The 12934-nt window shown below is 45.1% G+C and overlaps 1 protein-coding gene across 1 annotated transcript in view; it reads left to right on the top strand.

The window, feature by feature from the left end:
- LOC136590987 (biliverdin reductase A-like) overlaps window positions 1-7253 on the top strand; it is a 73408-nt gene extending 66155 nt beyond the window's left edge. The window contains exon 9 of the mRNA XM_066588449.1: window positions 6840-7253. The gene's annotated coding sequence lies outside the window, so the exon portion shown is untranslated. The remainder of the gene's footprint in view (window positions 1-6839) is intronic.
- Window positions 7254-12934: the final 5681 nt, after the last annotated feature.

Genomic DNA, 12934 nt, shown 5'->3' with positions numbered 1-12934 from the left:
GCTCTCCTAACATCTAGGTTGTGAAATTCTCGTTCTTTATCATTGCGGGGATTTTAGCAGAAAGAGGGCAGGGTGATTGTCTGCTCCCTATGGAACTTTGACACTACCTTTGGTAGGAAGGCTGGGTCTAGCTTAAAGGTGATTCTGTCATCTTGTATAAGCATGTAAGGTTCAATACAGCATAAGGCTTGTAATTCCCCTATTCTCCGAGCCGAGGTTATGGCGACTAAAAGGGTAACTTTTAGCGTAAGTAATCTTAGGGGGAGTTGGGAGAGGGGTTCAAAGGGGGGTTGGCAAAAACTATTCAAGACTAGGTTTAAGTCCCAGGTAGGGAAAGTTTCCCTAATAAAAGGCCGGATCCTATCTGCCCCTTTGAGGAATCTCCGAACCCAGCAGTGTTCTGCCAAAGGAAAGTCTAGGTAAGACCCCAGTGCGGCTGTCTGAACCTTAAGGGTTCTTGGGCTAAGGCCTTTCTCTAGGCCTGCCTGCAAAACTTCCAGGATTGCAAGTATATCAATCTCTGGAATTTTGCATGGATCTATTTTGCAGAAGTCTGTGAACTTCCTCCATATCCTATCATAGATGGCTGTAGTGATAGGTTTACGGCTCTTTGTTAAGGTGGTAATTACTTTATGGGAAAGTCCCTTCCCTCGCAGTATTATGCTTTCAGCATCCATGCCGCTAGTTTCAATTTTTCGACCCCCGGGTAGTTTAGCGGGCCCTGGAGAAGGAGATCTTCCACGGCCGGTAGTAGAATTGCCCCCTGGATTGTCAAGGCTTTTAGCAGGGGATACCAGGGTCTTTTGTCCCACATGGGGGCAACTAGGATGAGTGACACCCGGCTGGTCTGGATTTTTCTGAGGGTGTGGGGAATCAGTGGGAATGGGGAAAAGGCGTAGGCTATGTCCATGTCCCAGCTTTGGGACAGGGCATCTACTCCACACGGGTTGTCTCCTGGATTTAGCGAGTAAAAGTCCCGGCACTTTGTATTTCCCCTCGTGGCGAACAGGTCTATCTGTGGTTCTCCCCATGGCCGCTTAGTTGGTCGAAGACTCGCTGGTTCAGCCCCCATTCTCCTGGAAGTATGCTTTGTCTGCTCAGGAAGTCGGCAACGACGTTTGTGGACCCTTTTAGATGGATCGCTGAGAGGGACAGCATGTTGGATTCCGCCCAGCGGAGTATCTTTGCCGCCCATTGTTGGAGGTGTGGGTGTCACGTTTTCCCCTGGCGACGAACAAACGACAGAGCTGTCATATTATCAGTCAAGATTTTAACATGCCTTCCTCTTAAATGGGGTTCTGCTGCCTGAAGGGTCTCCCAGATTGCTCTTAATTCTCTATAATTAGATGAGCGCTTTGCTACTTGGGAGTCCCAGGTTCCCTGTAGATTTAGGTCGGCTACTTGCGCTCCCCATCCTGTTTTACTGGCATCTGTTGTGACGGGTACAGCGGGTTCTCGCGACCAGGAGGTACCTTTGTTTAGGTTCCTCTGTGAGGTCCACCAGCGTAGGGACTCTTTGACTTGGACGGACAGACTCACCTTCTTGTCCAGGGAGGTCTGCCGTTTGTCCCACCTGGCAAGGATGAACCTTTGTAGTTGTCGGGTATGGGCTTGTGCCCATGGTATTATCTGTATGCAGGCTGTTAGAATACCGAGCACCTTCATTGTTTCTCTGATAGATACTGTAGTAGCCTGACAGAGGGAGGTTACTGCTTGGATAAGGTCTTCCTTCCTAGATGATGGAAGCCGAGATTCCTGGATGTGGGAGTCTAATAATACGCCCAGGTATACCTTCTGTGTACCTGGGTTCAGGTCGGACTTCTGTTCATTGACTATCCACCCTAAATTGTTTAGGGTAGACAGGACCATGGATAGGTCCGTGCGTATGGCCTTTTCCGTTTTTGACACCAGCAAGAAATCATCCAGATATGGAATTATAAGGATTTGGTTCCATCTGAAATAGGCTACCATCTCTATTATTATTTTTGTAAAAACCCGAGGAGCGGTCGAGATTCCGAACGCTAGGGCCGTAAACTGATAGTGCTGGATTTTGTCACCCTCCTGCAGGGCGAATCTCAAGTACTTATGATGGACTGCGGCTATTGGGACGTGGTAGTATGCGTCTTTGAGATCTATAGTGCACATTACACTATCAGGGTCTATTAATGAGACAATAGACCGCACCATTTCCATCTTAAATTTTTTATATGAAATAAATTTATTTAGGGCTCTGAGATTAACCCCTTCCCGCTCCAGGACGTACCGTTACGTCCCGGGAGCCTGGTACTTCCCGCAAAAGGACGTACCGGTACGTCCTGGAGATAGCACGGGATCACATAAGATCCCGCGCTATCCCGCAGCGGGAGCCGGCTGTCAGTCACAGCCGGCGTCCCGCTCCAACAGCGGGGGGACATCGGAGATGCGCCCGCCGCTGTTAACCCCTTCCCTGCCGCGATCTAAGTAGATCGCGGCAGGGAAAGAGTTCACAGAAGGATCGCGATCCCTGTGTGTCTCCGGCCGGAACTCGCGATGTTATCGCGAGAGCCTGGCCTGTCACCATGGCAACAGGACGCCAGACACTGGCGTCCTGTATTGCCTGTGCCTATAATCGCTGTACAAGCGATAAGGCATGGCAGAAAAGTAGCTCTGCCATGCCTTATAACAGCGATCATAGGCACAGTGATGTAAGTCCCTCAGAGGGACTCAAATAGTATAAAAAAAAGAAAAGAAAAGTGTAAAAAAAAGAAAAATGTAAAAAAAAAAAGTAAAAAAAACCCTTTTTTATGCTTTTTCTAATATTAGCATAAAAAAAGGGAAAAAAAAATAAAACCCCACATATTGGATATTGACGCGTCCGTAACGACATGTACAAAAAGTTGAACATGCTTTTTATTTTGTACGACAAAAAGCGTAAAAAAAAACGCTAAAAAACAGAGGCAAAATGCTAATTTTTAGCATTTTGCCTCACAAAAAAGGCAATAAAAGTGATCAAAAAAGCCGTACATTTCCCAAAATGGTACCAATAAAAACTACAGCTTGTCTCGCAAAAAATAAGCCCTTATAGAGCTCCGTACATAGAAAAATAAAAAAGTTACAGGACTTTGAATGCAGCTATAGAGAAAAAAAAAAGATTTCCAAAAAAAGGGGGGTTTTATTGCAAAAAAGTGTAAAAACCTAAGAAAAATATAACAATTTTGGTATCGTTGTTACCGTACCGACCCGCAGAAAAAATTTAGTGTGTCATTTATGCTGCATGATTAACGCTGTAAAAAAAAAAAAAAAAATCTATGGCAGAATTGATGCGTTTTCTCTCCCTGTTATCATTAAAAAAAAAAAAAAAAAATTTTACGATATTGTCTATGTACCCAAAAGTGGCACCGATAAAAACTACAGATCGCCACGCAAAAAACAAGCCCTTATACGGCCGCGTCCACGGAAAAATAAAAAAGTTATGGCTTTTGAAAAATGGAGATGGAAAAATACCAAAAAAATCGCTTGGTCCTCAACGTCAAAATAGGCCGTGTCATTAAGGGGTTAAAGATAGTCCTAATAGAAACGGTTGTTTTTTTGATTAGAAACAGGGGGGAATAGAATCCCTCACCCCTTTCGTGATCAGGGACTTGTGCAATGACCCCTAAGTCCTTGAGTTCTTGTACGCCTTTTATGAGGTTCCCTTGTTCTTGTAGGGACCCAGGGGAGGTTATGAGGAATCTCCTAGGGGGTAGAGAGTGGAATTCAATTCGGTACCCCACTTCAATTATCTGGAGTACCCAGGGGTTAGATGTTATCCCCTGCCACTGACTTAGATAGCGTGCTAATCTACCCCCTGTTTGTTCAGGAGAGGGTTGAGCTTCCTTACCCCGACCTCCCTTGGAGTATGACCATCTTTCAGTCTTCCCTTTCCCTTTGACTTCAGAAGGTGGCTGCCGTGTCCTCCTCAGAAAGGATGGTTTCCTGTAAGGCTGTCTGTCGGGAAGGGCCTTGCTTTTATCGCCGACTTTCTCCAGGATCTTGTCCAAGACGGGCCCAAAGATGTTTTCCCCTGGGATGGCGCAGAGTTTATTTTTGATGTTATGTCTGCAGCCCATGTCTTTTGCCATAATGCCCTTCTTGCTGTATTGCTAAGGACCCCGTTTTTTGCGCCATATCTGACGGTCTCCGCTGATGCGTCGGCCAGAAAAGCAGTAGCCATTTTTAGGAGGGGAAGACAACTGGCTAACTCCTCTCTAGGGGCCCAATCTTTAATAGAGGCTTCCAGCCTGTTTAGCCATAGGACCATGGATCTGGCCACGGAAGTCGATACTGTGCTGGCCTCGACGGTAAAGGAAGTTGCTTCCCAGGCCCTCCTCATCAATCCGTCGATCTTTTTATCCATGGGATCCGAGAGTTGTGAGGTGTCTTCAAAGGGCAAGAGGGTTTTCTTGGCTACCTTTGCAATTTGTATATCGACCTTTGGGGTCTCTCTGTATAGGCGGACGACCTCAGGAGCGAACGCAAGCCGGTTTCGGATTTCCCTTGATACCGATAGCCTCTTCTCAGGCTCCTGCCATTGATCTGCAATCACCTGTTGCAGGGTCTGGTTGACCGGGAACATGGTCCTTCTTCGTGACCGGAGGCCGCCAAACATTTCGTCCTGGATTGTCCTCTTCTATCTGCATTGTCTCCCTCACTGCCTTGATGAGGTCTGCAATGTCGTTTGAGGAGAAGTAGTATTTTTTCTCATCCTCTATAAGTACTGGCGGGTCCTCTAGTTCTCCTTCTGACAGGAGTTCCAGGGATTCACCGGAAATTGAGCTCGCCGATTCGGTTTGTCTTGGTCTTTTAGGGACCCGTGACGAACCTGGCTGAGCCTGGGGGAAGGACGCCTTGCAGGCCTGTAATTCTTCCCTGATCATACAGCGGATGTCAGTTTTAAACGCCGCTTTTTCCTCTGCTAATATCTTTCCTGTGCATTCCTCGCATAGGGGCTTTTTATAATTTTCCGCAAGCTTTTTGCTGCAGAGGACACATGTTTTAGACTTTTTTCTGGGGTCCGCCTTACTCTTTGGACCTTTCTTATCCATCTAACCCATACAAAACAATGGGGGAGAGGGGAGAGAAAAAGGGGAACATATATGTATCCAATCCAGTACAAGTGGTAACTTGCGCATTCCATTTTTTGGCATATAGCCTACTCACGGCTTGTAGGGTATCTGTTTCTCGCTCTCGTGCTGAGCTGTCGCGAGTAGACATGCTTTTGGCACTTCTAGGCAGTCAGCAGGATACCTCCATTTAGTAGCGCCTGCTTTATATGGGAGAAATTTCGAATTTGGCGCCATTTCCGGGTTCTCTGCTGGTAGTCACGCCCCCTACGTTAAGCGCGTGACGTCACCACACCGGATGACGTCACCGCTATGCGCGCCGAGGATCCAGGAGCCCGGGAGGCCGCCGCTGCTGTTCCCCTGCCAGGAGGAACTATCTCATCGCGGCAGCGGCGGCCTGAACATGCGGACCGCGCAAGGGAGACCCGCGCTGCTGAGGCGACTTACGGCTCCTTCGGCGGCGTAGGTCGGGGATGCAGGGACTATGGCGGTATGCGGCCCCGACCTCTACCCTCCAGGGGGATCGCACAGCGTGCGGTAAGTTTCTTTCCTCCACAGGTTCGCTGGAGCTCTCTGCTTCATCTGGCCACCGTAGGGACAGAAAGACACTAAAGCATGGTGGAAAGGGAGGTGCTTTAAACTCTCTTCCTGTCCCTACTGAGGTCAGAGGGCAACCTCCATATGTAAATGGGGACGTCGGGATGACGACCTGGAAACCTTCTTTCCTCTAGACACAGAAGGCATCACCATTGTTACAGTCACAGTCCTGGGTATAACGAGATGATGGGAGAGATCTTTGTATTGTTCCCTGATATATTTACACATAGTTATTAGAGCGCCCCCTTGTTACAGTCTTGGGTATAAATAGATCGTGGGAGAGATCTCTGTATTCTCCCCTGATATATTTCTTAGAGCGCCCTCTTGTTACAGTCCTCGGTATAAATAGATGATTGGAGAGATCTCTGTACTGAACCCTGATATATTAAGTCCTTCATACGTATGGGCCGCATCTGGGGTACTTAAAATATAATACGGACAATAGGAATTTCTCCATCCTTTATTGAGTAAACGTAAGCTGACAACATTTCAACTGCATCACACAGCCTTTGTCTAGTCAATAGCAACACTGACACCCCACTCCAATTAATACATGAGATGCTACAAATATGACCCTATGATATATTTATGTCAACCCTGATATATTTATACAGTTATTAGGTCGCCCCTCAGCCGTCTTTTTCTAAACTAAATAACCCCAATGTTAATAACCTCTCTGGGTATTGTAGTCCAGTGAGTCCACCCATTCAGTTTATTATTTTAGTTGCCCACCTCTGTACTCGCTCAAGCTCTGATATGTTCTTGAGTACCGGCACCCAAAACTGTCCACAATATTCCATGTGTGGTCTGACCAGTGACTTGTAAAGAGGAAGAACAATGTTCTTATCATGCGCCCCTAGATCTCTTGTGATGCACCCCATGATACTATTTGCCTTGGCAGCAGCTGCCTGACGCTGGTCGCTCCAGTTGAGTTTGTAGTTAACCAAAGTCCCCAAGTCCTTTTCCATGTCAGCGTTACCCGGTGGTCTTCCATTTAGCATGTAATGATGACTAGCTTATTTTTATACAATTCCTGGAACTTTGCCCATTCATTTAAAGTTCCTATTCCTATAATGAGTAACCCAACTATTCTGTCTTCTATATGCATTCAAACTGTGCAGATCTTCAATTTTTCTCTCTTTTAACTCTGTGGCTATTCAGGAGATTTGAAGTTTGGAACTGCACCCTATGACCCAGAAAGGAAAGCCGCTCATACAGAATAACTCTTACTCCAGAAGATCTCCTCTGTCCATGTATTACATGAGCAGCCCATCGTTTGCATGTAATGCTATGTTTCCCTTGCACCAAGTGCTGCAGTGGAGATGTATATTATATGGGTTCTCCGGAATAAATCATCTGCTGACGGTCACATGTCCTCCGGAGACTCACTAGGGTGACATTTCCTTTCTTATGAAGAAAAATCAGAGAGGTTCATAGCTAATTATGTCTGTAACATAGTTTGTGGCTTCCACTACAGGCAGGAGGGATGTATTTATCATCTGTGCATTGCAGTTTTGACTAATAAAGTCCTAATCTTTCCTGTTGCAAGTGGACTTCCTGCTGGGCCCTTCTGACTCATCGGCAGCATCAATTAAACAAGCTCAATGCTCATAAATATTAATAGGAAAATCATGTTGCATTCAGTCTTTTAATATTGATAACATTTCCTTTGATTATTACCATATGAAAGACTATTTATTATTGAGGACAATGCAGTACTCGCGCGACCAGACCGCGACTCGCAGAAACAACGTATCACTTACCAAAACGGAAAAGTTCCTTCATGCAAAACAACAGTTCATGCGATTGAAAACGTCCAAAGTTCTATAATAGTGCCGTCGCCGACCGCTGCTTGAGTAGAGTCTCCAGACTCAGTAATGGGTTGGTAGAGCCTAACACCGAGCTTATCACCAGTACTTACATCATTTTCACCCTATTCCCTACCCTGGGACAATTTCAGAAAATCCCTTTACTCTGTTCTCCTGGTTTCACAAACTGTTTTTTTTCTTAAAGCAGCAGATTTTATGGTAGTTTTTCATGCAGTTTTTTAGCCAAAGCCAGAAGGGAATTCAAAAAGAACGGGAAATGTAAAGGAATGACTTGGACCTCTTTTACACGACTGTATGCATTTTTACGCTCAGCCAATTGCAGCTAAAAACCGCATGAATGAAGAATAGCCGCGATCAACTGCCGAGCTTGATTAGTGTTTTCTCGTCCATTCATACGGGCGGTGTATCGGCGTAAAAATACGCTGCAGCGCGGAAATCCCTCGTCAGCAGAAATCCTCGGAATGACCATTAATGCTTAAATAGAGCCAGCTGTCTTCTTTTCCGAGCATTGGACACAGCAAATCTCCCTCCCCTTTCCTTTTTTTTCAGCTCCCTTAAAGTCTAGTGGAGACTCCAGGGTATTTTGGCAAAATATAGGGCAAGACCTATCTTTTCACGCGCCGTATAAAATTGCCATTTTCGGTTGCCGATGTCTTATTATTCCCAGCGTGATTTTTTTACGTAGCTAAAAATTGCTCATCTGAATAAAAACATTGGGATCCAATGTTTCAGATGGTCGCAATGTTTTAACGGGGCTAAATGAGCCACATATATACGGCCGTGTTAATAAAGCCTTATATTACAATTAAAACTGATCATGTTATATACAGGGTGTAGTCAAAGACTGATCTAGTGCTATATCTCGCTACTGGCAGCCCCCAGTATAATAGTAACACCCCACAGCGGCCCCTAGTATAACAGTAACACCCCACAGCGGCCCCTAGTATAATAATGACACCCCACAGTGGCCCCCCAGTAGTAATAGTAACACCCCACAGCGGCCCCTAGTAGTAATAGTGACACCCCACAGCGTCCCCCAGTAGTAACAGTAACACCCCACAGCGGCCCCTAGTATAATAATGACACCCCACAGCGGCCCCCCAGTATAATAGTGACACCCCACAGCAGCCCCAGTAGTAATAGTGACACCCCACAGCGTCCCCCAGTAGTAATAGTAACACCCCACAGCGGCCCCTAGTAGTAATAGTGACACCCCACAGCGGTCCCCAGTAGTAATAGTGACACCCCACAGCGGCCCCCAGTAGTAATAGTAACACCCCACAGCGGCCCCCAGTAGTAATAGTGACACCCCACAGCTGCCCCCAGTAGTAATAGTGACACCCCACAGCGGCCCCCAGTAGTAATAGTGACACCCCACAGCGGTCCTCAGTAGTAATAGTGACATCCCACAGTGGCCCCCAATAGTAATAGTGACATCCCACAGCGGCCCCCAATAGTAATAGTGACACCCCACAGCGGCCCCCAATAGTAAGAGTGACACCCCACAGCGGCCCCAATAGTAATAGTGACACCCCACAGTGTCCCCAGTGTAATAGTGACATCCCACAGCGGCCCCCAGTGTAATAGTGACATCCCACAGCGGCCCCCAGTAGTAATCCCACCCGAGACCCACATATTTACCCCCTCCTCCTCGTGGAAGCTCTGCTGCTCCTCTGCTTGGTGTTGCTGCTCGGCGCTTATCCTGGGTGCACAGTGTGACGTCAGTGTGCTGCCGGACACCTACTTCCCCTGCTCTCGCGGAACCAAGTAGGAGACGTCAGGGGAGGAGGATCACGGCTACACACTGACAGTCGGTGTGCGCTGGGATCAGCGCCGCTAGCAGCTCAGCTGAGTAAATGCCGGCAGGGCAGCCGCGGCCCCTGCCGGTGTTCACTTATGTGGTGAGCGTCCGACGGCGGCGTGTGCCAGCAGGGAGGGCTCTGCGTGCTGCCTCTGATCTAGGAAGTCATCCACCATCACCTGCAAGAAATTCAAGTGCCAATCCATGTTGAGAGTCCCTGAAATTAACAAATGTCCAACGAGGTGATCACGCAAAATTCCAACCCACTTGTTTACAATGTAATATAGTGACATAGTATGTAAGGCTGAAAAAAGACATCAGTCCATCCAGTTTAGCCTTTTAAACTCCGCCCCCAATGTTGATCAGCCAAGGTAATTTACACTGTGATCTGACTGGGTTGTGCTCTCACTAGTAATCTGCATTACATCTGCACTGAATCAGGGCTTCACCGTTCACTAACACGGTCCAGCAATGATAGCGTCAGGCCTGGACTGCACTGATCAGTCTTTCTGACTATACCCTACACTCTTATATATATATATATATATATATATATATATATATATATAAATGTATATATATATATATGTATGTACCTATACATACATACATACACACATATATATATACACACACTAGTAATTAATAAGAAATTATAGCACCAGTGTTTCTGGTGACGCAATGCACCACACAGTTCCGCTACATGCACGTCACACACACACAGCTCTGGTACATGCACGTCACACACACAGCTCTGGTACATGCACGTCACACACACAGCTCTGGTACATGCACGTCACACACACACACAGCTCTGGTACATGCATGTCACACACACACAGCTCTGGTACATGCACGTCACACATGCGCAGAAGCCAGGGAAAGGTCTGCGGGTAAAGATCCCGTTGGAAGCCAAAATGGGGTTTATTAGTGCATGAACTGTTTTTTTTGTTTGTTTGTTTTGACTTTTCAGCACTATAGCGCAGAAGTTTTTAAAAAACTTCATTTTCACACGTAGATAAACTACATTCGAGAAAGATATAGCAATTCATTTATGTTTTGTCCCGTTTCGTGGCTGTGATTTTCACGGCTACGAAAAAGGACAAAAACATGCCGATGTGCCTAAACCCTAATAGTGACCATCAGTATTTTATGGAGGTCGGGAGGAAAGTGGAGAACCAGTAGGAATTGCATTTTTATTTCACCATCTCAGGTAATGTCATCTGCCACGTGAGAACATATCATCACTATGGTCAACTTTTAATTTGTCACCTCAGGGCGAGAGGTTCCTGTTCATTCTCCAATAAGGAGATGACTCTAATGTGCAATCTGCAGCCCCATACGGGACATACCAAAAAGAATAAAGAAAAGGAATGAACAAAAAGAACAAAGAATATCATCAAATGGTGAAAATATAAAAAGGTATAACATTTTTCCAGTGCAAGATAGATGTGGAATGAACAGGAGAGATGTGTAGTTTATAGTGGAATGAACAGGAGAGATGTGTAGTTTATAGTGGAATAAACAGGAGAGATGTGTAGTTTATAGTGGAACTAGCTTACCCCTTCGCGCGTTGCTGCGAAGACAGACATACATACATACATTCATATTTATATATCTAGATAAACAATCGCAGCGCAGCTTTCATGTTACCTCAGCAGTAAGAGAAATAACAACCAATCACAGCGCAACTTTTACTCAGCCTCAGCAATATAAAAAATAGCAGCCAATCACAGCACAGCATTCATTTTTCCTCAGCGGTATAATATATAACAACCAATCACAGCGCAGCTTTCATGTTACCTCAGTATAATATATAACAACCAATCACAGCGCAGCTTTCATGTTACCTCAGCAGTATAATATATAGCAACCAATCACAGCACAGCTTTCATGTTACCTCAGTATAATATATAACAACCAATCACAGCACAGCTTTCATGTAACCTCAGTAGTATAAGTAGCAACCAATCACAGCACAGCTTTCATGTTTCCTCAGCAGTATAATATATAGCAACCAATCACAGCACAGCTTTCATTTTACCTCAGCATTCTCAATATCCAGCAATTGTTTTGTGATACGTTTGGCGGATGCATCATTTTGTAGTTGAACACGCTTGCTCGTAATGCCTTTTGCTTTCGTGCTTGAGATGGAAATCAAACAATCTTTGTCTGGGGGACATAACTGTCGACGACGCTCGCACGCGCGCCACCTATCGTAGGATAGATGTACTATGCCAGTAATCTTTCAGGGGGTTGACTCCCCAACAACTTCCAAAAGTTTCTTGGCGATTGGATGAATGGTGTAGTAATGCATAAAGGACAGACAGACAGACAGACAGACATTTATTCATTTTTATATATATAGATGACATCAGGAAGTGAGAGAATTAGATTACGTATGTAAAATTTGTACGCTAATTCTTTTGCGCTTAGAATTGAATAATCAAGTTAGGACCCATTAGCTTTTCCTATTTATGACATAATCAATGCTTGTGCCAAATTTCAAGTTTTTATGACATCGGGAAGTGAGAGAATTAGATTCCGTACGTAAAATTTCGACGCTAATTCTTTTGCGCTTAGAATTGAATAATCAAGTTGGGGCCCACTAATTTTTCCTATTTATGACATAATCAATGCTCGTGCCAAATTTCAAGTTTCTATGACATTGGGAAGTGAGAAAATTAGATTCCGTACGTAAAATTTGGACGCCAATTCTTTGGCACTTAGAATTGAATAATCGAGTTGGGACCCATTAGCTTTTCCTATTTATGACATAATCAATGCTCGTGCCAAATTTCAAGTTTCTGCGACATCGGGAAGTGAGAGAATTAGTGGCAATGATGGAAATCGAACGATCTACGTGGGGAGGCGTAACTGTCGACGACGCTCGCACGCGCGCCATTTATCATAGGATAGATGTACTATGCCAGTAATCTTCCCAGGAGTGTACTCAACAACTTCCCAAAGTTTCATGGCGATCGGATGAATGGTGTAGTAGCGCATAAAGGACAACCAGACAGACACACAGATAGACATACATTCAATTTTATATATATAGATGAACAGGAGAGATGTGCAGTTTTTAGTGAAATGAACAGGAGAGATGTGGAGTTTATAGTGGAATGAATACATATCCCAAATAAACAAGAGTCTAATACTTTTCCCACGCAATACACAGCGAATAAAACGATTAATTTCAATGTGTTTGTTCTCATTGCTGTATTTTGCGCACACAGTAAAAAAATAGGATCTGCTCTATTTTTTTATGCATTTGCACACCAAGGGCCCCATAAAAGTCTGTGGGAGGTGCGCGAATGCTCAATAGATACATGCACAGCTGCACAATATGCTGCACAATACCGTGAAAAAAAGAACACATCTAGACCTCATTCGGCTAAATAGCCTTTTAAATCAGGGCGCGGTTGGTTCAGGTGCACATGTGAACAGGTACTGCGTGCACAAAAAATACAGCCCTATGCACTGATATGTGCACAAATTTACCTCGTCAAACCTCATTCACAGCTCAAATACCTTACACTGAAGCGAGTGCAGTTGTGCATACTGTCTTCTAAAGCTGCTCTAATAGACATGGAATAAACAGGATATATATATACTGCTTGCAG

Source organism: Eleutherodactylus coqui, unplaced genomic scaffold, assembly GCF_035609145.1.
Source record: "Eleutherodactylus coqui strain aEleCoq1 unplaced genomic scaffold, aEleCoq1.hap1 HAP1_SCAFFOLD_26, whole genome shotgun sequence".
NCBI classification, from domain to species: domain Eukaryota; kingdom Metazoa; phylum Chordata; class Amphibia; order Anura; family Eleutherodactylidae; genus Eleutherodactylus; species Eleutherodactylus coqui.
This window is presented reverse-complemented; position numbering and strand designations above follow the sequence as displayed.